The sequence below is a fragment of the Papaver somniferum genome, chromosome 10 (genome assembly GCF_003573695.1).
Source record: "Papaver somniferum cultivar HN1 chromosome 10, ASM357369v1, whole genome shotgun sequence".
Lineage (NCBI taxonomy): Eukaryota > Viridiplantae > Streptophyta > Magnoliopsida > Ranunculales > Papaveraceae > Papaver > Papaver somniferum.
Window position 1 is genome coordinate 138,480,223 of NC_039367.1, and position 26,421 is coordinate 138,506,643.

At 34.5% G+C, this 26,421-nt stretch overlaps 1 long non-coding RNA gene across 1 annotated transcript; it reads left to right on the forward strand.

Annotated features, from left to right (window-relative positions):
• The first annotated feature begins 18,858 nt into the window (after positions 1-18,858).
• Positions 18,859-21,408, forward strand: LOC113317778. Its single transcript, XR_003344005.1, has 5 exons — positions 18,859-18,971; positions 19,157-19,239; positions 19,363-19,415; positions 20,280-20,381; positions 21,359-21,408. It is a non-coding gene; the product is annotated as an uncharacterized LOC113317778 (long non-coding RNA).
• Positions 21,409-26,421: the final 5,013 nt, after the last annotated feature.

Genomic DNA, 26,421 nt, shown 5'->3' on the forward strand with positions numbered 1-26,421 from the left:
TTCAGTAGATTCATCATCAGAACTGGAGCTATCACCATCGGAATCGGAACTGGTGCCACTACCATCGCTATTTGCCTTCATCCTCTGACTCTCTTACATTCTACAAGGCTTGAACCTCCAGGGCAGCAGTCTCATTATCAGCATACTCATCATCATACTCTGTCTCCCAACTGGAATTCTCGTATATAGGCATATCAGAAACTGCATATACATATATATGATCCAAAAATCGAGCATAATGATGATTTGATTATAAAACATGATATTATGTCATAACATTTGAGATGATGAACAGGTCTGGTATTCAATATAACAGTTAATTAAAATGGTCTTGATTATGTCAGTACTAACTTGGATGAATGCTCCTCCTGATGATGATAGTATTTTGGGAAAAAAACTACAACTATTCTATAACAAAGAAAAAGGAAAGCACATCTTGAACTCTCCTTTTATACTGCTAGCATAACAGTTAACAGAAGTAATAGTATGATTAGATGCAAGAGCAGGATGCGGTCTCAGAATATCAAAAGAAAAAAAAAAAAGTAAATACAAATTAGTTGTAACTTAATAAATCAAACAACAACCTATGTGTAGAACACTCTGTGTATGCACAGTCATGAAATATAGATACTCTGGAAATTCATGTATTGATTGATACTCATTATAATAAATAAATTATGCATAAAAATCCTAAGCATAACAGAGGAAAAGCTTAAACATGCATATATGTATCTAGACTAAACACTAGAACAATGGGTAATAGATTCATCCAGAAGTTCCCAAGAGAACATCAGTCTTCTTCTTAATAATACATAAATAGGTGCATAAACCCTGCTGCCAATGAATCAAATATGAAAATAATCTATCAAGTTTATTGCTCTTCTTAAACACCTTGATTTATGTTCAGAAATCAGATGTATAACTAAACACTAAAAATTGAATCAAATATGAAAATAATCCATCAATTTTATCGCTCTTCTCACACACCTTGTTATGTTCAAAATCAGATGCATGACTAAACACTAAAAATTGACCGACTTTTATAAAATCTCAGTATCCCCATATATTCCCTTCTGATAGAAACCAATAATTAAAACAAGATTGTAGAGCAACATCAGAAGTACCAATTACTCATACTAAAAAAAAAAAGAAAAAAAAAAACACAGAAACTAAAATCAATTAGGGTTTTTTTGAGTCAAAAATTAACCTTTGAATCAAAAATTAAGAACTAGGGTTTGTGTCAAAACTTAACCTTTGAATCAATTGGGTCTGAATCAAAAATTAAGGTTTGAATCAATTAGGGTTTGAATAACTAAGCTTTCTAGACGAAGGAAAAATTGAGAACAAGATCTACCTTTGTAAGATTTAGCTGAAATCGGATGCAATTCCTCATCATCTTAGGGCTTTATATCATTGAACAGATTGAATAATCCCGCACAAAAGATTTTGCATTTGATTTTCATCCCGCTCAAAATTATTTAGGGTGAACTGAAAAAAATATTGAGTTTCATCTACGATTTCTTCTTTCGGGAAAAATCTCCTAAGAAAACACCATTTGATTTTGATCCTACGGTAGAGCTAAAAATATTTCCAAAATTGAGAACCCTTTTTTCTCTAACAAATCTCAAACTTTCCCTGATTTTCAGCCAAGAACTTTATCCCCCTCGGCTTAGTTATCTCCAGTTCTCTCCGCTCTGTAACTTTGGTTGAGGAGGAAAAATAAAAAAGAAATTTGAGGTGTTACAGAGCGTAAGATAAGAGGTTCTTTTCTATTGATCTAACTTTTGGTTGGGCTAATGATAACTATTATCCACCGTTAGATCTACTAAGGACATCCTATTCGATGTTATGTGGAAATAACATAAGTAAAACCTTAAAACCATAATGGACTGGACTGGGTTGGACTGGTGGGTTAAACCATGTGATCTAAAAAAATTAAATTTGATCAATACATTTTGTTGGAACAAAGTAAATTTGATTTAAATTGCATTGGATTTTATGGATAATTAGGAAAATAAGTGTCAATCCAGTAATGTGGGGGAAAATCGGAAAATTGGAATACATATAATCAGGCGTGTAATCAGTTATACCGAGCCCTATCTGATAATTTCGACAATGATCTAGTGGTTCAATGGAAACGAAAGATTGAGCACAGTGGAAGAATTTGTTGATCATTCCCTGACGAGTATGATCTAGTAATACTAACCAAAATTATGGATAGTTCGATGAAGTGGATGGAAATAAATGGATAGATCAAACATATAGTGAATATATTCAGTCATAATGACTATGATCGATTTATGTAAAATTGTGAATAGTTGGATCAAATTTGTTGAGAATTGGTCATAGCAAGTATGGTCGAGTAATAAAGCAACTTACACTAGAGCAAGAGATCACAAACTCTTTAGGCCAAGCTACTATAGATTTTTCAGCATCCTCTACTGTTTTGAGATGAGTAGATGGGATTGGCAAACAATGATTCTTTAATATCGATTTTTCAACCGTCACTCTGACACAATCATCCCGGAGTGGATCTCCATGAACCTTTGACCTGGCACTGATGGAAGAACCGAACCCCATGCAATGATATTTATCAGTGAAGCATGAGCCAGTTTGCATTTACCAATCTGCAAAACATAAATGTTATATTGACATCAACAGATTCAAATCTCAAAATGCTTAAATACCTGTGAAAAGGACATACCGTTGAAAGTTCAGTTTTGTCTTTCGATTGAGAATTGTCTGGTGAACTAAGGGGTAGATGCTCAGATGCAGGAGACTTTTGTTTGTATTTTCCAGACTACAAAAAGATACGCTATATTAACATCAACAAAAAATGGAACTCTCAAAGCACTATATTTTAAATACCTGCAAAAGAAACATACCATTTGGAGTTCAGAACTATCTTTCGATCCCGTAGACTGAGATACATGTTCAGATTCAGGGTCATTTCTATTTTTATTAGATTCATTCCTTTCAGTCGGAGAAATGCTTGTAACAGGGGATTCAAGCATAAGAGACTTCTCTCTAATAGGAGATTTCTATATAGTGCAGTTGACATATTAGATACTGCAGAATTATTAGGAAATACATACTTAATCAAAATTACTTGGATGATGTTAAACATACCCGTGCCTTTTTGCTTTTGATTTTCTTTTCAATATGCCTTGATATTTTAGCTGAGACATTAAGCTTCTCATCATTTCTTCTTGTGCCTTCATTTCCTTCATTTCTGCATCCTTCCTATCTGTCTCCATTTGGTTCGCGCGTCTTTCATCTTCCAGTTGTTTCTTCAGTTCAATATGCTCCTTGGATGCTCCTTTCCGTGGCAGGTGCCAGTACGTTGTTGGAGTCACTCCCTTGCCTATACATCTTACACGCCCAACATGTTCTTCCCCAAACACAAGGGTGATAGAATCATTGCCTGGTTGTTTTGTCAAAGTTCCATCTTCCAGCTGCTTATCAAAATCCTCCTGCACAAAAAAAATTAAGGGATTAGAAGTGATAATCAATTAAAGCAAAATTATTTTCACATTTACTCAAGCACAAAACAAATAGCTAGATAGTTTCAGTCGTCTTACAAGCTGAGCTGCTTTTTCCCTAACATCATCGTCATCGTATTCTCCATTTTTGTTTTGATGTGCCTTCCTCCATAGTAAAGACCGTGAAGGATTTTCATCTTCAAGGATCTCTTTCTCATTAATCTAGTAATTATAAAATACACAAGCCAAATATTAGATAGATAATACTATAATTTAAACTGGAAATAATACTAATTTTTGATAAGAAACTGGACTTACTAATTTTTCCAACAGCCCTGCATACCCTGCTCTTCCCGTCCTGTGGTTATATTTGTGGTTCTCACGCGCCTTAGCTCCCTAATGGACAACTCCTGAGCATACAGATTTAAAGAATTTCATTCATAAAAAAATTAGACTAATTAATGAAATTAATATCAATAATAATACTAAAACATGTGATATACAACCTTGCATTTATCAGAAAGCCTCCACTTTACGAACTCGTCCCATTGTTCTTGGTTCACAATACAACGATATGGTTTAGGAATAGTATTTAGTTTACCAGGTTTACCCAAATTGGGCACTATAAACTTTACATACAACTTTCTTCTGAAGTTGCGCAAATGTTCACCAAAATATTTCATAATTTGTCTTCTCCTAGTCTCCTCAATTTCATAAAACCGTTGCCACTATATGAATCGAATATTAATGGCGGGTAACCCAACAAAAATATAATTAAAATTGAATATAGATCAGCATATACATACCAATAGTTCGTGCCATAACTTATCCCTCAACACTGACTTCACTTCCTTCCACTTCAAGTGCCTGAGACCAACATCTCGACGTACCAATACACCCATGTAACTAGCAATTTCAGATTTATACTCCCCCTTAAATCGACCAAGTTTATCAAATTCTATCACGTGTTTCTTGCCTTTAAATTTTTTCTTCAGCTTCTTAAGTCTAGTTAAACCTCTAACAGTAATCTCCTCAGACTCTGATGTATTGTTTGGAGCCCCTGTGTATTTTATAGTTTAAAAACCCAAAATAATAGTAAACATTGTGTAAGAGTATACACATTCTACTTAAGTCCAAAAAAAACAAGCTAGTATAACAGATCAAACATTTACCAGGATGTTCAGGACTTTCAGTAGATTCATCATCAGAACTGGAGCTATCACCATCGGAATCGGAACTGGTGCCACTACCATCGCTATCTTTGCCTTCATCCTCTGACTCTCTTACATTCTACAAGGCTTGAACCTCCAGGGCAGCAGTCTCATTATCAGCATACTCATCATCATACTCTGTCTCCCAACTGGAATTCTCGTATATAGGCATATCAGAAACTGCATATACATATATATGATCCAAAAATCGAGCATAATGATGATTTGATTATAAAACATGATATTATGTCATAACATTTGAGATGATGAACAGGTCTGGTATTCAATATAACAGTTAATTAAAATGGTCTTGATTATGTCAGTACTAACTTGGATGAATGCTCCTCCTGATGATAGTATTTTGGGAAAAAAACTACAACTATTCTATAACAAAGAAAAAGGAAAGCACATCTTGAACTCTCCTTTTATACTGCTAGCATAACAGTTAACAGAAGTAATAGTATGATTAGATGCAAGAGCAGGATGCGGTCTCAGAATATCAAAAGAAAAAAAAAGCTGTAAATACAAATTAGTTGTAACTTAATAAATCAAACAACAACCTATGTGTAGAACACTCTGTGTATGCACAGTCATGAAATATAGATACTCTGGAAATTCATGTATTGATTGATACTCATTATAATAAATAAATTATGCATAAAAATCCTAAGCATAACAGAGGAAAAGCTTAAACATGCATATATGTATCTAGACTAAACACTAGAACAATGGGTAATAGATTCATCCAGAAGTTCCCAAGAGAACATCAGTCTTCTTCTTAATAATACATAAATAGGTGCATAAACCCTGCTGCCAATGAATCAAATATGAAAATAATCTATCAAGTTTATTGCTCTTCTTAAACACCTTGATTTATGTTCAGAAATCAGATGTATAACTAAACACTAAAAATTGAATCAAATATGAAAATAATACATCAATTTTATCGCTCTTCTCACACACCTTGATTTATGTTCAAAATCAGATGCATGACTAAACACTAAAAATTGACCGACTTTTATAAAATCTCAGTATCCCCATATATTCCCTTCTGATAGAAACCAATAATTAAAACAAGATTGTAGAGCAACATCAGAAGTACCAATTACTCATACTAATAAAAAAAAAAGAAAAAAAAAACACAGAAACTAAAATCAATTAGGGTTTTTTTTGAGTCAAAAATTAACCTTTGAATCAAAAATTAAGAACTAGGGTTTGTGTCAAAACTTAACCTTTGAATCAATTGGTTCTGAATCAAAAATTAAGGTTTGAATCAATTAGGGTTTGAATAACTAAGCTTTCTAGACGAAGGAAAAATTGAGAACAAGATCTACCTTTGTAAGATTTAGCTGAAATCGGATGCAATTCCTCATCATCTTAGGGCTCTTTATATCATTGAACAGATTGAATAATCCCGCACAAAAGATTTTGCATTTGATTTTCATCCCGCTCAAAATTATTTAGGGTGAACTGAAAAAAATATTGAGTTTCATCTACGATTTCTTCTTTCGGGAAAAATCTCCTAAGAAAACACCATTTGATTTTGATCCTACGGTAGAGCTAAAAATATTTCCAAAATTGAGAACCCTTTTTTCTCTAACAAATCTCAAACTTTCCCTGATTTTCAGCCAAGAACTTTATCCCCCTCGGCTTAGTTATCTCCAGTTCTCTCCGCTCTGTAACTTTGGTTGAGGAGGAAAAATAAAAAAGAAATTTGAGGTGTTACAGAGCGTAAGATAAGAGGTTCTTTTCTATTGATCTAACTTTTGGTTGGGCTAATGATAACTATTATCCACCGTTAGATCTACTAAGGACATCCTATTCGATGTTATGTGGAAATAACATAAGTAAAACCTTAAAACCATAATGGACTGGACTGGGTTGGACTGGTGGGTTAAACCATGTGATCTAAAAAAATTAAATTTGATCAATACATTTTGTTGGAACAAAGTAAATTTGATTTAAATTGCATTGGATTTTATGGATAATTAGGAAAATAAGTGTCAATCCAGTAATGTTGGGGGAAAATCGAGGAAAATTGGAATACATATAATCAGGCGTGTAATCAGTTATACCGAGCCCTATCTGATAATTTCGACAATGATCTAGTGGTTCAATGGAATAACGAAAGATTGAGCACAGTTGGAATGAATTTGTTGATAATCATTCCTGACGAGTATGATCTAGTAATACTAACCAAAATTATGGATAGTTCGATTGAAGTGGATGGAAATAAATGGATAGATCAAACATAGTGAATATATTCAGTCATAATGACTATGATCGATTTATGTAAAATTGTGAATAGTTGGATCAAATTTGTTGAGAATTGGTCATAGCAAGTATGGTCGAGTAATAAAGCAACTTACACTAGAGCAAGAGATCACAAACTCTTTAGGCCAAGCTACTATAGATTTTTCAGCATCCTCTACTGTTTTGAGATGAGTAGATGGGATTGGCAAACAATGATTCTTTAATATCGATTTTTCAACCGTCACTCTGACACAATCATCCCGGAGTGGATCTCCATGAACCTTCTGACCTGGCACTGATGGAAGAACCGAACCCCATGCAATGATATTTATCAGTGAAGCATGAGCCAGTTTGCATTTACCAATCTGCAAAACATAAATGTTATATTGACATCAACAGATTCAAATCTCAAAATGCTTAAATACCTGTGAAAAGGACATACCGTTGAAAGTTCAGTTTTGTCTTTCGATTGAGAATTGTCTGGTGAACTAAGGGGTAGATGCTCAGATGCAGGAGACTTTTGTTTGTATTTTCCAGACTACAAAAAGATACGCTATATTAACATCAACAAAAAATGGAACTCTCAAAGCACTATATATTTTAAATACCTGCAAAAGAAACATACCATTTGGAGTTCAGAACTATCTTTCGATCCCGTAGACTGAGATACATGTTCAGATTCAGGGTCATTTCTATTTTTATTAGATTCATTCCTTTCAGTCGGAGAAATGCTTGTAACAGGGGATTCAAGCATAAGAGACTTCTCTCTAATAGGAGATTTCTATATAGTGCAGTTGACATATTAGATACTGCAGAATTATTAGGAAATACATACTTAATCAAAATTACTTGGATGATGTTAAACATACCCGTGCCTTTTTGCTTTTGATTTTCTTTTTCAATATGCCTTGATATTTTAGCTGAGACATTAAGCTTCTCATCATTTCTTCTTGTGCCTTCATTTCCTTCATTTCTGCATCCTTCCTATCTGTCTCCATTTGGTTCGCGCGTCTTTCATCTTCCAGTTGTTTCTTCAGTTCAATATGCTCCTTGGATGCTCCTTTCCGTGGCAGAAGCCAGTACGTTGTTGGAGTCACTCCCTTGCCTATACATCTTACACGCCCAACATGTTCTTCCCCAAACACAAGGGTGATAGAATCATTGCCTGGTTGTTTTGTCAAAGTTCCATCTTCCAGCTGCTTATCAAAATCCTCCTGCACAAAAAAATAATTAAGGGATTAGAAGTGATAATCAATTAAAGCAAAATTATTTTCACATTTACTCAAGCACAAAACAAATAGCTAGATAGTTTCAGTCGTCTTACAAGCTGAGCTGCTTTTTCCCTAACATCATCGTCATCGTATTCTCCATTTTTGTTTTGATGTGCCTTCCTCCATAGTAAAGACCGTGAAGGATTTTCATCTTCAAGGATCTCTTTCTCATTAATCTAGTAATTATAAAATACACAAGCCAAATATTAGATAGATAATACTATAATTTAAACTGGAAATAATACTAATTTTTGATAAGAAACTGGACTTACTAATTTTTCCAACAGCCCTGCATACCCTGCTCTTCCCGTCCTGTGGTTATATTTGTGGTTCTCACGCGCCTTAGCTCCCCTAATGGACAACTCCTGAGCATACAGATTTAAAGAATTTCATTCATAAAAAAATTAGACTAATTAATGAAATTAATATCAATAATAATACTAAAACATGTGATATACAACCTTGCATTTATCAGAAAGCCTCCACTTTACGAACTCGTCCCATTGTTCTTGGTTCACAATACAACGATATGGTTTAGGAATAGTATTTAGTTTACCAGGTTTACCCAAATTGGGCACTATAAACTTTACATACAACTTTCTTCTGAAGTTGCGCAAATGTTCACCAAAATATTTCATAATTTGTCTTCTCCTAGTCTCCTCAATTTCATAAAACCGTTGCCACTATATGAATCGAATATTAATGACATGTGATATACAACCTTGCATTTATCAGAAAGCCTCCACTTTACGAACTCGTCCCATTGTTCTTGGTTCACAATACAACGATATGGTTTAGGAATAGTATTTAGTTTACCAGGTTTACCCAAATTGGGCACTATAAACTTTACATACAACTTTCTTCTGAAGTTGCGCAAATGTTCACCAAAATATTTCATAATTTGTCTTCTCCTAGTCTCCTCAATTTCATAAAACCGTTGCCACTATATGAATCGAATATTAATGGCGGGTAACCCAACAAAAATATAATTAAAATTGAATATAGATCAGCATATACATACCAATAGTTCGTGCCATAACTTATCCCTCAACACTGACTTCACTTCCTTCCACTTCAAGTGCCTGAGACCAACGTCTCGACGTACCAATACACCCATGTAACTAGCAATTTCAGATTTATACTCCCCTTTAAATCGACCAAGTTTATCAAATTCTATCACGTGTTTCTTGCCTTTAAATTTTTTCTTCAGCTTCTTAAGTCTAGTTAAACCTCTAACAGTAATCTCCTCAGACTCTGATGTATTGTTTGGAGCCCCTGTGTCTTTTATAGTTTAAAAACCCAAAATAATAGTAAACATTGTGTAAGAGTATACACATTCTACTTAAGTCCAAAACAAACAAGCTAGTATAACAGATCAAACATTTACCAGGATGTTCAGGACTTTCAGTAGATTCATCATCAGAACTGGAGCTATCACCATCGGAATCGGAACTGGTGCCACTACCATCGCTATCTTCGCCTTCATCCTCTGACTCTCTTACATTCTACAAGGCTTGAACCTCCAGGGCAGCAGTCTCATTATCAGCATACTCATCATCATACTCTGTATCCCAACTGGAATTCTCGTATATAGGCATATCAGAAACTGCATATACATATATATGATCCAAAAATCGAGCATAATGATGATTTGATTATAAAACATGATATTATGTCATAACATTTGAGATGATGAACAGGTCTGGTATTCAATATAACAGTTAATTAAAATGGTCTTGATTATGTCAGTACTAACTTGGATGAATGCTCCTCCTGATGATAGTATTTTGGGAAAAAAACTACAAGTATTCTATAACAAAGAAAAAGGAAAGCACATCTTGAACTCTCCTTTTATACTGCTAGCATAACAGTTAACAGAAGTAATAGTATGATTAGATGCAAGAGCAGGATGCGGTCTCAGAATATCAAAAGAAAAAAAAAGCTGTAAATACAAATTAGTTGTAACTTAATAAATCAAACAACAACCTATGTGTAGAACACTCTGTGTATGCACAGTCATGAAATATAGATACTCTGGAAATTCATGTATTGATTGATACTCATTATAATAAATAAATTATGCATAAAAATCCTAAGCATAACAGAGGAAAAGCTTAAACATGCATATATGTATCTAGACTAAACACTAGAACAATGGGTAATAGATTCATCCAGAAGTTCCCAAGAGAACATCAGTCTTCTTCTTAATAATACATAAATAGGTGCATAAACCCTGCTGCCAATGAATCAAATATGAAAATAATCTATCAAGTTTATTGCTCTTCTTAAACACCTTGATTTGTGTTCAGAAATCAGATGTATAACTAAACACTAAAAATTGAATCAAATATGAAAATAATCCATCAATTTTATCGCTCTTCTCACACACCTTGATTTATGTTCAAAATCAGATGCATGACTAAACACTAAAAATTGACCGACTTTTATAAAATCTCAGTATCCCCATATATTCCCTTCTGTTAGAAACCAATAATTAAAACAAGATTGTAGAGCAACATCAGAAGTACCAATTACTCATACTAATAAAAAAAAAAAGAAAAAAAAAACACAGAAACTAAAATCAATTAGGGTTTTTTTTGAGTCAAAAATTAACCTTTGAATCAAAAATTAAGAACTAGGGTTTGTGTCAAAACTTAACCTTTGAATCAATTGGTTCTGAATCAAAAATTAAGGTTTGAATCAATTAGGGTTTGAATAACTAAGCTTTCTAGACGAAGGAAAAATTGAGAACAAGATCTACCTTTGTAAGATTTAGCTGAAATCGGATGCAATTCCTCATCATCTTAGGGCTCTTTATATCATTGAACAGATTGAATAATCCCGCACAAAAGATTTTGCATTTGATTTTCATCCCGCTCAAAATTATTTAGGGTGAACTGAAAAAAATATTGAGTTTCATCTACGATTTCTTCTTTCGGGAAAAATCTCCTAAGAAAACACCATTTGATTTTGATCCTACGGTAGAGCTAAAAATATTTCCAAAATTGAGAACCCTTTTTTCTCTAACAAATCTCAAACTTTCCCTGATTTTCAGCCAAGAACTTTATCCCCCTCGGCTTAGTTATCTCCAGTTCTCTCCGCTCTGTAACTTTGGTTGAGGAGGAAAAATAAAAAAGAAATTTGAGGTGTTACAGAGCGTAAGATAAGAGGTTCTTTTCTATTGATCTAACTTTTGGTTGGGCTAATGATAACTATTATCCACCGTTAGATCTACTAAGGACATCCTATTCGATGTTATGTGGAAATAACATAAGTAAAACCTTAAAACCATAATGGACTGGACTGGGTTGGACTGGTGGGTTAAACCATGTGATCTAAAAAAATTAAATTTGATCAATACATTTTGTTGGAACAAAGTAAATTTGATTTAAATTGCATTGGATTTTATGGATAATTAGGAAAATAAGTGTCAATCCAGTAATGTTGGGGGAAAATCGAGGAAAATTGGAATACATATAATCAGGCGTGTAATCAGTTATACCGAGCCCTATCTGATAATTTCGACAATGATCTAGTGGTTCAATGGAATAACGAAAGATTGAGCACAGTTGGAATGAATTTGTTGATAATCATTCCTGACGAGTATGATCTAGTAATACTAACCAAAATTATGGATAGTTCGATTGAAGTGGATGGAAATAAATGGATAGATCAAACATAGTGAATATATTCAGTCATAATGACTATGATCGATTTATGTAAAATTGTGAATAGTTGGATCAAATTTGTTGAGAATTGGTCATAGCAAGTATGGTCGAGTAATAAAGCAACTTACACTAGAGCAAGAGATCACAAACTCTTTAGGCCAAGCTACTATAGATTTTTCAGCATCCTCTACTGTTTTGAGATGAGTAGATGGGATTGGAAAACAATGATTCTTTAATATCGATTTTTCAACCGTCACTCTGACACAATCATCCCGGAGTGGATCTCCATGAACCTTCTGACCTGGCACTGATGGAAGAACCGAACCCCATGCAATGATATTTATCAGTGAAGCATGAGCCAGTTTGCATTTACCAATCTGCAAAACATAAATGTTATATTGACATCAACAGATTCAAATCTCAAAATGCTTAAATACCTGTGAAAAGGACATACCGTTGAAAGTTCAGTTTTGTCTTTCGATTGAGAATTGTCTGGTGAACTAAGGGGTAGATGCTCAGATGCAGGAGACTTTTGTTTGTATTTTCCAGACTACAAAAAGATACGCTATATTAACATCAACAAAAAATGGAACTCTCAAAGCACTATATATTTTAAATACCTGCAAAAGAAACATACCATTTGGAGTTCAGAACTATCTTTCGATCCCGTAGACTGAGATACATGTTCAGATTCAGGGTCATTTCTATTTTTATTAGATTCATTCCTTTCAGTCGGAGAAATGCTTGTAACAGGGGATTCAAGCATAAGAGACTTCTCTCTAATAGGAGATTTCTATATAGTGCAGTTGACATATTAGATACTGCAGAATTATTAGGAAATACATACTTAATCAAAATTACTTGGATGATGTTAAACATACCCGTGCCTTTTTGCTTTTGATTTTCTTTTTCAATATGCCTTGATATTTTAGCTGAGACATTAAGCTTCTCATCATTTCTTCTTGTGCCTTCATTTCCTTCATTTCTGCATCCTTCCTATCTGTCTCCATTTGGTTCGCGCGTCTTTCATCTTCCTTGTTTCTTCAGTTCAATATGCTCTTGGATGCTCCTTTCCGTGGCAGGTGCCAGTACGTTGTTGGAGTCACTCCCTTGCCTATACATCTTACACGCCCAACATGTTCTTCCCCAAACACAAGGGTGATAGAATCATTGCCTGGTTGTTTTGTCAAAGTTCCATCTTCCAGCTGCTTATCAAAATCCTCCTGCACAAAAAAAGAATTAAGGGATTAGAAGTGATAATCAATTAAAGCAAAATTATTTTCACATTTACTCAAGCACAAAACAAATAGCTAGATAGTTTCAGTCGTCTTACAAGCTGAGCTGCTTTTTCCCTAACATCATCGTCATCGTATTCTCCATTTTTGTTTTGATGTGCCTTCCTCCATAGTAAAGACCGTGAAGGATTTTCATCTTCAAGGATCTCTTTCTCATTAATCTAGTAATTATAAAATACACAAGCCAAATATTAGATAGATAATACTATAATTTAAACTGGAAATAATACTAATTTTTGATAAGAAACTGGACTTACTAATTTTTCCAACAGCCCTGCATACCCTGCTCTTCCCGTCCTGTGGTTATATTTGTGGTTCTCACGCGCCTTAGCTCCCCTAATGGACAACTCCTGAGCATACAGATTTAAAGAATTTCATTCATAAAAAAATTAGACTAATTAATGAAATTAATATCAATAATAATACTAAAACATGTGATATACAACCTTGCATTTATCAGAAAGCCTCCACTTTACGAACTCGTCCCATTGTTCTTGGTTCACAATACAACGATATGGTTTAGGAATAGTATTTAGTTTACCAGGTTTACCCAAATTGGGCACTATAAACTTTACATACAACTTTCTTCTGAAGTTGCGCAAATGTTCACCAAAATATTTCATAATTTGTCTTCTCCTAGTCTCCTCAATTTCATAAAACCGTTGCCACTATATGAATCGAATATTAATGGCGGGTAACCCAACAAAAATATAATTAAAATTGAATATAGATCAGCATATACATACCAATAGTTCGTGCCATAACTTATCCCTCAACACTGACTTCACTTCCTTCCACTTCAAGTGCCTGAGACCAACATCTCGACGTACCAATACACCCATGTAACTAGCAATTTCATATTTATACTCCCCCTTAAATCGACCAAGTTTATCAAATTCTATCACGTGTTTCTTGCCTTTAAATTTTTTCTTCAGCTTCTTAAGTCTAGTTAAACCTCTAACAGTAATCTCCTCAGACTCTGATGTATTGTTTGGAGCCCCTGTGTATTTTATAGTTTAAAAACCCAAAATAATAGTAAACATTGTGTAAGAGTATACACATTCTACTTAAGTACAAAACAAACAAGCTAGTATAACAGATCAAACATTTACCAGGATGTTCAGGACTTTCAGTAGATTCATCATCAGAACTGGAGCTATCACCATCGGAATCGGAACTGGTGCCACTACCATCGCTATCTTTGCCTTCATCCTCTGACTCTCTTACATTCTACAAGGCTTGAACCTCCAGGGCAGCAGTCTCATTATCAGCATACTCATCATCATACTCTGTCTCCCAACTGGAATTCTCGTATATAGGCATATCAGAAACTGCATATACATATATATGATCCAAAAATCGAGCATAATGATGATTTGATTATAAAACATGATATTATGTCATAACATTTGAGATGATGAACAGGTCTGGTATTCAATATAACAGTTAATTAAAATGGTCTTGATTATGTCAGTACTAACTTGGATGAATGCTCCTCCTGATGATAGTATTTTGGGAAAAAAACTACAACTATTCTATAACAAAGAAAAAGGAAAGCACATCTTGAACTCTCCTTTTATACTGCTAGCATAACAGTTAACAGAAGTAATAGTATGATTAGATGCAAGAGCAGGATGCGGTCTCAGAATATCAAAAGAAAAAAAAAGCTGTAAATACAAATTAGTTGTAACTTAATAAATCAAACAACAACCTATGTGTAGAACACTCTGTGTATGCACAGTCATGAAATATAGATACTCTGGAAATTCATGTATTGATTGATACTCATTATAATAAATAAATTATGCATAAAAATCCTAAGCATAACAGAGGAAAAGCTTAAACATGCATATATGTATCTAGACTAAACACTAGAACAATGGGTAATAGATTCATCCAGAAGTTCCCAAGAGAACATCAGTCTTCTTCTTAATAATACATAAATAGGTGCATAAACCCTGCTGCCAATGAATCAAATATGAAAATAATCTATCAAGTTTATTGCTCTTCTTAAACACCTTGATTTATGTTCAGAAATCAGATGTATAACTAAACACTAAAAATTGAATCAAATATGAAAATAATCCATCAATTTTATCGCTCTTCTCACACACCTTGATTTATGTTCAAAATCAGATGCATGACTAAACACTAAAAATTGACCGACTTTTATAAAATCTCAGTATCCCCATATATTCCCTTCTGATAGAAACCAATAATTAAAACAAGATTGTAGAGCAACATCAGAAGTACCAATTACTCATACTAATAAAAAAAAAAGAAAAAAAAAACACAGAAACTAAAATTAATTAGGGTTTTTTTTGAGTCAAAAATTAACCTTTGAATCAAAAATTAAGAACTAGGGTTTGTGTCAAAACTTAACCTTTGAATCAATTGGGTCTGAATCAAAAATTAAGGTTTGAATCAATTAGGGTTTGAATAACTAAGCTTTCTAGACGAAGGAAAAATTGAGAACAAGATCTACCTTTGTAAGATTTAGCTGAAATCGGATGCAATTCCCCATCATCTTAGGGCTCTTTATATCATTGAACAGATTGAATAATCCCGCCCAAAAGATTTTGCATTTGATTTTCATCCCGCTCAAAATTATTTAGGGTGAACTGAAAAAAATATTGAGTTTCATCTACGATTTCTTCTTTCGGGAAAAATCTCCTAAGAAAACACCATTTGATTTTGATCCTACGGTAGAGCTAAAAATATTTCCAAAATTGAGAACCCTTTTTTCTCTAACAAATCTCAAACTTTCCCTGATTTTCAGCCAAGAACTTTATCCCCCTCGGCTTAGTTATCTCCAGTTCTCTCCGCTCTGTAACTTTGGTTGAGGAGGAAAAATAAAAAAGAAATTTGAGGTGTTACAGAGCGTAAGATAAGAGGTTCTTTTCTATTGATCTAACTTTTGGTTGGGCTAATGATAACTATTATCCACCGTTAGATCTACTAAGGACATCCTATTCGATGTTATGTGGAAATAACATAAGTAAAACCTTAAAACCATAATGGACTGGACTGGGTTGGACTGGTGGGTTAAACCATGTGATCTAAAAAAATTAAATTTGATCAATACATTTTGTTGGAACAAAGTAAATTTGATTTAAATTGCATTGGATTTTATGGATAATTAGGAAAATAAGTGTCAATCCGGGGAAAATCGAGGAAAATTGGAATACATATAATCAGGCGTGTAATCAGTTATACCGAGCCCTATCTGATAATTTCGACAATGATCTAGTGGTTCAATGGAATAACGAAAGATTGAGCACAGTTGGAATGAATTTGTTGATAATCATTCCTGACGAGTATGATCTAGTAATACTAACCAAAATTATGGATAGTTCGATTGAAGTGGATGGAAATAAATGGATAGATCAAACATAGTGAATATATTCAGTCATAATGACTATGATCGATTTATGTAAAATTGTGAATAGTTGGATCAAATTTGTTGAGAATTGGTCATAGCAAGTATGGTCGAGTAATCTTTTTGGAAGATTGTGGGAAATTTGATTGAAGTAGATCATGGATAAACCATCCATAACGAGTATATTGAGTCATAATGACTATGATCGATTTATGCAAAATTGTGAATAGTTGGATAAAATTTGTTGAGAATTCGTCGTAGCAAGTATGGTCGAGTAATCTTCTTGGAAGATTATGGGAAATTTGATTAAAGTAGATCATGTGGATAAACCAGCCATAACGAGTATATTGAGTCATAACGACTATGATCTAGTGATTTTCGATTTATGCAAAATCTTGAATAGTTGGTTCAAATTTGTTGAGAATTCGTCATAACAAGTATGGTCGAGTAATCTTCTTGAAAGATTGTGGGCAATTAGATTGAAGTAGATCATGGATAAACCATCCATAACGAGTAATATGGCACTTACTGACAACCCTAATTGAGTTAGATGGACTTAATCCACCAATGAATCTGAGTTGTAATAGTACTACAACCTGAATCATATGTTTAACGACTTTCGGATCCTGAATAAAGTCTTGTATACGGTTGTACCTCGATATATCCTTAAGAAGACTTCAAGGGTCGCTAAACTCCTCGAGAGGATATATATGTATGTGCACTTTGATGGTCTAAATCATAAAGTGAATTCACTTTTCTTGTCTTTCTTCCCGATCTAAATTTCGTGGTTGGTTTGATGAGTCTAAATGGGAAAAAAGTAATGTCGAGTTGAGGGAATAAGAGAAACACAAAAAATATATATTTATTTAGGTTTTATCTTTTCTTTTCGGATTATATGATAATTAATTTTTTAGTGGGGCATCTTAAGGAACTAATCAACAAATTTTGAAGCTATATACTTGCCTTGAAAAAATTATAGAGTGGCAAAAGTCTTTCCCGATATCGACTTATGTAAATCTCTACGCGCATCCAGTGAGATTGAAAAGATCATAGAGTCGTATAATCTTGTCATACAGTCTGCTTATATAAATATCTAAGCATATCCAATGGGATCAAACGGTTTTTTGAGTCGGTATATTTCAACGAATTCTTGAAACGCCTCATTGAATTACACTCGTATTTCATTTGTTTCTCCGGTGATGCACCAATTTCACCGGATGTCCATCGACCACACTCATGTTGCATGTTATCCATCAAGCTTATACAATATCACTTGACCTTACTCGTTTTCATCGGGATTCCTTCCATTTCCTCGACTATCCCTTTATTTCACTGAATGTCCATTAGTTTTACTCAATTTCACCCACTTCAACTGTATTTCATCGATTTCTTTGGTTATTTATCAATATCACCCAACGTCACTCGACTTTGCTCAATTTCACTTGGATCCCTTCGACTTTTCCTGTTATCCATTAATAGACTTTTCTTGAAAGTCTAGAGTACAACAATTTCTTTGTGTTTATTTCATTCTCTATTTGAACCCATTTTCCAACGAAATATGGATCACAAATATAATTGACCTGTGTATATTTTTACCTTTTTATTTCAAAAGCATACGCATTCACATTACGATGCCTATATCAGAATTAAAACGGAGCGGGTAGAGGAAATTGGATCCATTTTACATTACATATTCACATAAAATTGGCGCTCTAAATTCCCACCAAATTTTTTTTCACTAATCCCTTCATATCTTTTCATATCTCGTCCCATCTCTTTCAAATCTAACGACAACAAACTATGACAATTCATCGATCCGTATGCACTGGTCAAGGTGTTTCACAATTTCAATCTTTGTTGGAGGGAATAACTAAGTTTTGGCGCCCAAAATCCCGCGAAATTTCAACCAAATTTTGTCTAGAATTCTTTTCCCTCCACTGGAACCCTAGCTGCATCTTTGCCTATAATTTTTCTACTTCGCGTTATTTCGACTCAAAGCTGTAACAAAACCCACAAACGGAATTTCATAGTTCATACCATTCACCACAAAAAGATAATTTTCTCTCACCAAACTCTACCCTAAACCGAAACCCCATCTTCGAATCTTCGTTTGAATGATTTTTGTTCGAGAAAAAGAAATCATCATCAACAACAACGAGTTTCTTCCCATTAAAAACCCACAAAAGGATTCCCCTCATAAACATAGAATGCACATCAAAGCTTTAGGGCATGTTGGTGACTGAATTTTGATTTCCCAGTCAAATCTTTAACCTCAGATCAGTAATCAGTATGCAGTAATTTGTATAACCCGTAAAACGGTTCATAGTCAAATCATTTACAAATTACAATTTTTCGATCTAATTAAGGAAATTAGAGTTCATCGGATTGTAACTGCACAAATCTATTAATCTGGTAAGTAAGCTTGATATGTTCATCTATTTACTTGAAATACGTTTTATATAGATTCAATCTTTTGAAGCTTTGGTGGGGATTACATCTTTGTTTTTCTAATTTCGTATGATTCCTTACTATTTGAGTCTTGTATTCATCGAAAGAAAATAAATTGATTTGCTAATTGGGTTTTTATTTTGGTGCAGGCGTGAGTTTTTGTTCGTTTGAAGGATTTGGACGTTTGGGTATCCATCAGCAACTGGAAGTCTGAAATAATCACCAGTTTGTGGTAATTTTCTTATTGTCTTTCTTTTCCCCTCTCGTTTGAGCTAATCTTTGTCATCATTTTGATACCTCTTAACTGTTTAGATAATGTCTCACTTGTGAATGTGATGGATTGCTTTCTCAACAGTAGTTATCGTGGTGAAAAAGATGGGGCTCTGGTTTGAACTAAGAAATCTGCGTGTAAGTAGAGATATCTGATCTCCAATCCAGTTCAAAAGTGAAATTATTGAAAGCTCGATATTAATTTGTCTCAGCTACATTTCCTATTTCTTGGAACAGTCTCTTTTAACTCACTTATCAAACTCTTTTTTGATTAATAGTTTAATGGGATTGATGTTAATTTTCTACAATTTTTTGCATTTTTGTTTATAGTTGAGTAGATGATTGCATTCAGAATTAGTATGTGGTTGAACCTTTGTCTAGGAATTGAGAGAAAAAAATATACACAGTTTGCATTTTGTACTATTTATTTAGTTGGTATATTTTGAAATCATCTTCTGATAAATTTTGAAATTTATAAATCTATGAATGTCCATGATTCTACTCACCTTAAAGAGATTTGGAACCTATCTTGCTAAGAGAGGTCCTACTGCCTCCCAATATCTAGAGTTGTTTGTTCATAATTTGAACCTAACTTTTGGTTTTCCACCAGAAAATTTACAGATTCAATGTGCAGAATTCGTGAATTGTGGACTATACGAGAAATTTACTGGCTTAATAACTAATAATCAGATTGATATGTGGATTGGGTATTTGGGGTTATAGTATTTTTGTTACAAAGCTTCTTTGGGGGTGTTCCTTTGGGATTTTTATAGATCTCGTTGTCTTAGGTTTGACAGTAACCTAAAGGTTGAATGGAGGTCGATCTGGTAGTCTGTGGAAAATGTGGAATAGTTCAGATGTATCTGGTAATCAATGACTTGCAGATGAATGGGTTAGACTAAATATTGTTCCATTTTATCCTAAGACTAAAATCAGACCCTGAAAAATGAATTTCATAGTGCTTAAAAATGGAGAGTTTAAGTGTTATTTATTATCCTACAGGTAAAATAATGGAGTACGATGAACCAATCAAGTTGATGGAGAAGGACGGATCGTTGTTTAGTCAACTGGTGAAAGAATATTGGTCACATGTCCATTCTGCAGGTACAAGTTACGCTAACTGTATTTTGTTGTGGCACGCACAGAGAATTATGTGATTGTATGATAAGCTCTTCATAGAATTTATAAGCCACCAGAAACATTTGTATAGACTATAGATTAGATGGCGGACCAATTGATCTGATAACCAACCAACTCATGCTTCTGAAAAATCCCCTTTATTTAGTATTAGTGATACCAAGTCTTAATTGTATCTTTCGCACATTTTTGATTACATGTCAGTACTCCAAATTTTGTTTGTGTTTTGATTTCCTTCTTTGTGTTGAAGGATTGTGTGACCGATATGTCCATTATAAGGTCCGTACATGGAAATGTACTTAACCAATTATCATGTTTGGCTCTTACATTTGGCCGCCATCGCATGTTATACAATGCTGCCCTTCCTATTTTCTCAATTCACCTGACATTTGTAAGTGATTAACATCGATATTTACATAGCGTGGATTCTTGGTCAGAATACACGGACAGTAGTGTGGTATATAAGCCTGAATATGATGACTAATCAAATAGCAAGGTTTCAAGAGTAGTTTATGATTTGTTAATTGGCTCTTGCGATGGAGTCATGTGCGGAGAGTCCCCAGTGACTTCATAAGGTCGTATGTCAACCCTTATTTTTGCCTCTCCTACGAGGTTCTTGCTTTACTTTGATCTACATCAGTTTGCCACTTCTACGAGGTTCTTTTTTTACTTTGATCTACATCTGTTTGCCACTTGTTTTTAGTTTATTGGCTCTCGACTGACTAGTAAAAATGTTACGCAGTCTCTTCTAATATTTTGAATGAGAACTTCCTTGTTAAAAAACATAAGAGTTTTAAGTTAAAACTGTTGTATCGATAACAGTATGTTTGATAACACATAAAATCCGGTAACATAAGAATCAAGAAAGAGATGGGCCAATTCAGAAGCTTTTCTTCAGACATTGTCTGGTATTAACTTCTTTAATTGGTCGATTGTGTTCGCAGGAGGGTAGGCCAATGATATTCTCTATGAGCAACAAAATAAAAGGGAGGGGGGCTTGGAGCTCACAAAAACTGCACTAGTTGACACTCACAAAATGGTCTCGACGAAAACCATTACCGACAAAGTATGCAGGGAAGGCTTCTCTAAGAGTCGCAAGCAAGTTGAATTTTTGTATTCTCTCCTTTCAGGTTGAGAAAGAGTTGGAAGTCGATGGAGAAAATATCTCAGAGAACTTAAGATGGATATCACACGGCCCACACTACGAGGTAACAAAATACACTGTATATCGCATCAATGGATATCTATTCCACAAAACATCTCGTGATGGTAAAATTCACCAGAATAGTGGGGTTAGCGTTGCGGAAAATGACATGCACATATCTAGAGATGATGGCGTAACATATGGTAAAGCGTCTTATTATGGTGTCTTGCAAGAGATATGGGAGTTAGATTACTGCGAACGAAAAATTCATCTATTCAAGTGCAATTGGGTTGATAATAACCGTGGGGTCAAAAGAGATATTCTAGGCTACAACATTTTTGAGCTTACTATGTTGGGACACAAAGACCAGAAAGATAAGAAAAAGTCTATTGTTTTTGTGGTACCTCCCAAAAATTACAGAGATGCATATGATGATGGCAACGATGAGGAATTCAGTACAATAATTTTTTCTCGGAATGATAATTTCTTGCCGGCTGTAGATCGGCAAGACTTGGGTAAAGAATCCCGAAATGATTACTTCCGAACTGACTTCCGTGGTTTACTTATACGCAAGCCAAAGTGACACCCTCTGGCAGGTACTGCAGTTGTATAAATCTGCATCTGGAATAATGAAATGTTGTATTAAGAGATTTTTTAAATTTAATTGTATGTGTTCCAAAGTGGTTCATTGTGCTGTAATAAGCTTGTCTTTTTCTTCTTAATTTTTTCATAAAATTTAAGCTTGTTAATTACGTAATTTAGTGAATGCAGAGGTCATGCAAACATTTTATTGAGGTTCTCCCCAACCAGGTGGTAAACATTTTATTGTGGCTGTCAAGTTTCCAAATGAACTGAAGGCTATGGTCACATAGATAAAATCATTGTGGTCATATAATAATCCTCCCAGAAAAAGAACTGGTGTAGCAATATGTTAATCTTTTGTCATGTTTTTTTAAAATGTGTCCATTTCTAAAATGTAAATGTTTAAAAAACCATGTACTATGGACACATAAACAAAAAGTGGTTAAATAAATATCTTTTCGTCACGGGTTGATAATTGTGTCTATTTCCATCCTACACATTTGACACATACATAATTTCTAAATGTGTCCATATTCGCATCTATGGCTACATGTGATGGGATAGACTGAAAAGTATGGCTAAACAATTCCCTATGGCTACAGTTGATGGGTTTATGATTACACCCATGACCAAATGGTGCACTATGGCTACAAGGTAACACAAAACGTGGCTATAGTTATGTTGATGACCAGTAGCCACGCAAATAACCCAAAACGTGGCTAGGCTGTAAACCAAAAAATGTGGCCTATGTGAAGGTTTGTACTAGTGTAAGACACTGTATAACAATGATCTAGACCGATGATTTCTCATTGTTATAGCTACGTATCTTCAACAACGGTGATTCTAAACTTACAACCTTTGGGATCATTGGAGTACTTGGAAGTGACGAATATTTCGAAGAATGTTGAAGATTAGACATGTGGAATAGGAGCTACTTAGGTTTCTTTATCTTTTTTATGTTCCATATGTATTGATATCTTTGTCACTAAAATTGGCAAAGGGGGGGTATTGTTAGAGCATTGCTCGGTCGAACTCGCATGCGTTGCTATCTCAAGCATGTTTGTCAATGTTAGTGATCAAAACTATAAGTCTTGATTTCTAGTCTATTATAGCTAAGTATCGGACTAGGATAGAAAGTGTAGTTGAGCTCAAGGACTTCATGGCGATTCATCATACAAGTAGAAGAACTACTCAAGGAACTGGTGGAACTTCTCGATAAAAAGGTATGTGAAGACATGAACTTATCTGTCACTCAAAAGTCTATCTACTCTATCTCCTACTTCTTGAGAAAAAAAGTCGTATGCTATATATATAGACTTAGATTATACACATTTGGTATTTCGAGCCGAGTATACCTCGCCTATCTATAACTCGAAATATGTGTTGGTAAGCTTTTCGCTTCGACTAAGTTTATCTTTACCTAGTGACGAAAGTCATGATATGTTTCAATCATCTTGAAAATTGCTTTGACGAGAAATGGTGTAACAACTATATAACGTCCTCTTAGAATGTTTCAATGATTGGAATGAGAGTTTAGATTACATAACCAGTGATGTACATAAGCATTGTTATGGAAACACATTTATGTATAACTCCTATTCCTTGAACCAAAGTTTGCGAACTTTGTTGATCAAGAGATACCGGAAGAATGGCTTGTTGCCAAGTCCGCGAACTCAGTCCGCGAACTGCCAAAGTTCTCAAACCCGAGAATTTCTGCTGGAGTTGACAAACTACTTGTGTGATCTAAGTCCACGAACCCAGTCCGTGAACCGGCGAAGTTCTCATCCCGAGAATTTCTGCTGGAGTTTGTAAACTCTGTGCGGTTGCTTAAGTCAGCGAACCTAGTGTGCGAACTTAAGAAGGTTGTATATCTGAAGATGATTTATGAACTTAAACTTTAAAAAGACTAAGGAATGCATTTTGCAAACCGTGGATATAAAAGTTCATGAACCGATTCAAGTGAATCAAATCATCTTTGCTTCAATTGTGTCTTGTGTAGTTACATAAGATTCCCTTGCAATTGAACAACTCTCTAACTAGTTCATTTGAGTCACTTGTACTAGTTATGGTGAAGAAGAACATGGTAAATATGGAATGCTCATATGGATAACCTTTTGGTTAACTATTGTTGAACCAACAATGTACACGTTTGGGTACGGTTAACAAACCTAGAAACGGGCAGTTCATTTGTGAATAACAAGCTAAGTTTTCGATCTAACGGTTGAGAAATATTAGATTGAATCTAAATCAGGTTTTCATATAACGGTGAATATTGATTGCTTTGTTACCAAGGCAAAACCCTGATTTGAAAGACTATACAAATGAGACATCTAGTATTGTGCAAAACTAATCCCCACACCTTACGTGTAATACTAGTTTGCGTATTAGAGTCGATTCTCCTTTAACCTTTGGTTTTCTTCTTCTAAAACCAGGTTAACGACTTAAAGACTTCATTGGGATTGTGAAACCAGACCGTACTACTTTTGTCGTAGTTGTATGACCTGATCTTGCATCTTCTATCGTACGAGTACAATCAGATTGATTCGCTTGAGATTTGATATCTCCGATAGGTAAGATATAAAAAGTAATCACAAACATCTTCGTCTCATTGTTTGTGATTTCACAACATCTTGTTTCGCTACCATACAATTAAGATTGTTGTGAGGTATTAATTAATCTAGAATGTTCTTCGGGAATATAATTCCGAATTATCGATTGGTTCCTATTCACCTTGATTATTATCAAAAGACGGAACAAAAAAACTTCAGGGTTTTTCTGTGGGAGACAGATTGATCCTTTGATAGACTTGTCTGTGTGAGACAAAAAATTTTATTGTCAAAGCCTGCGATTTTGGGTCATAGAAACTCTTAGTTGTGGGTGAGATCATCTAAGGGAATCAAGTGCGCAGTATCCTGCTGGGATCAGAGGCGTAGGGAGTACAACTGTACCTTGGATCAGTGGGAGACTGATTGGGGTTCAACTACAGTTTAGTCTGAAGTTAGCTTGGAGTACGCTAGTGTCTGTAGCGGCTTAATACAGTGTGTGTTCAATCTGGACTAGGTCCCGGGGTTTTTCTTCATTTTCGGTTTCCTCGTTAACAAAATTTGTGGTGTCTGTGTTATTTCAATTTCCGCATCATATTGTTTTATCTTTATAATTCAAATAATACAGGTTGTGTGTTAGATCAATCAATTGGAGAATTCGACCTAACGGTTGTTGATTGATATTGATTGACACTTGGATATTGGTCTTTGGTACCATCCAAGTTGTTCCTTGTATTTGATTAGTACTCGCAGTTTCTGTTTGAGGAAATCAAATCTAGAGAGAGAGATAAACTCGTTGATATACTTTTAATTGATTGAGTCTTGTTGATTCTCTTAAAAGTATATTCGAGTTTGTCCATATAAATTGCTAATAGAAATATTGGGTGGTGTTTTTAGACCCCCGCTTTTTCAGAGGTTGTATTTTTTTTTGATCTTTAAATTCTGTTGAGCTTCGCTCCAGTTTCTCTCTTGTAGATAATCATGATATTTTGTCCTTGAGAATTTTTTCTTGTTTGCGTGTACTTCCTCTAAATAGTTGGTTCTCAACTATTTGTCATGACTTTCAAACTCCATTCTTCTTTTGGTCACATCCTAAGGCCGTGACCACCAGTGCACGAACTCCTGGCCCATACGAACGTGTACATGTTTCCTAGGGTTTTCCATGGAACGTATTTATATACTTGGGTGTCATCCCGTGTTACACTGTTCTGGAAGGTCAAAGGGTTTTACCAATTTGGTATGCACACTGAATGGAGGAAACGAAGATAATGAAGTTAAAGAAGGGAAGACTATCGAGTTTCATGAGAATCTTGTTTTCATAACATGCATTCATGCCATTGATCATGAAAACAAACTACCAGTTCAAATTTCATCACAACTGGTAGGAAATCTTCTTCAAGATTTTGAAGTCGTACGTGAACAACTCGGAATTGCAACAAGGAATCTTGAGTTTTTGAAAAACGAACTGAAGAAAGCATCTGATGAGCTCGTCCATGTTCAATCTCTGGTTGCTTACCGGTTGTGGTGTTTTTTTCAGATCATGTTCTCGATAGGAGTTTCCTTGCCTAGTAAATCTTCTATTTTCTTGTTTTTATTAGAAGAATAACTAGAGTTTGGAATAGCCATTATTGTGATTACACATAGCTATGTCCAACATTTTCATCTTCATGTTTTTAGATTTATTGGTTTAAATTCTAAATTTGTTTGGAAGATGATTTTTTTGCAGTATTAATATTTA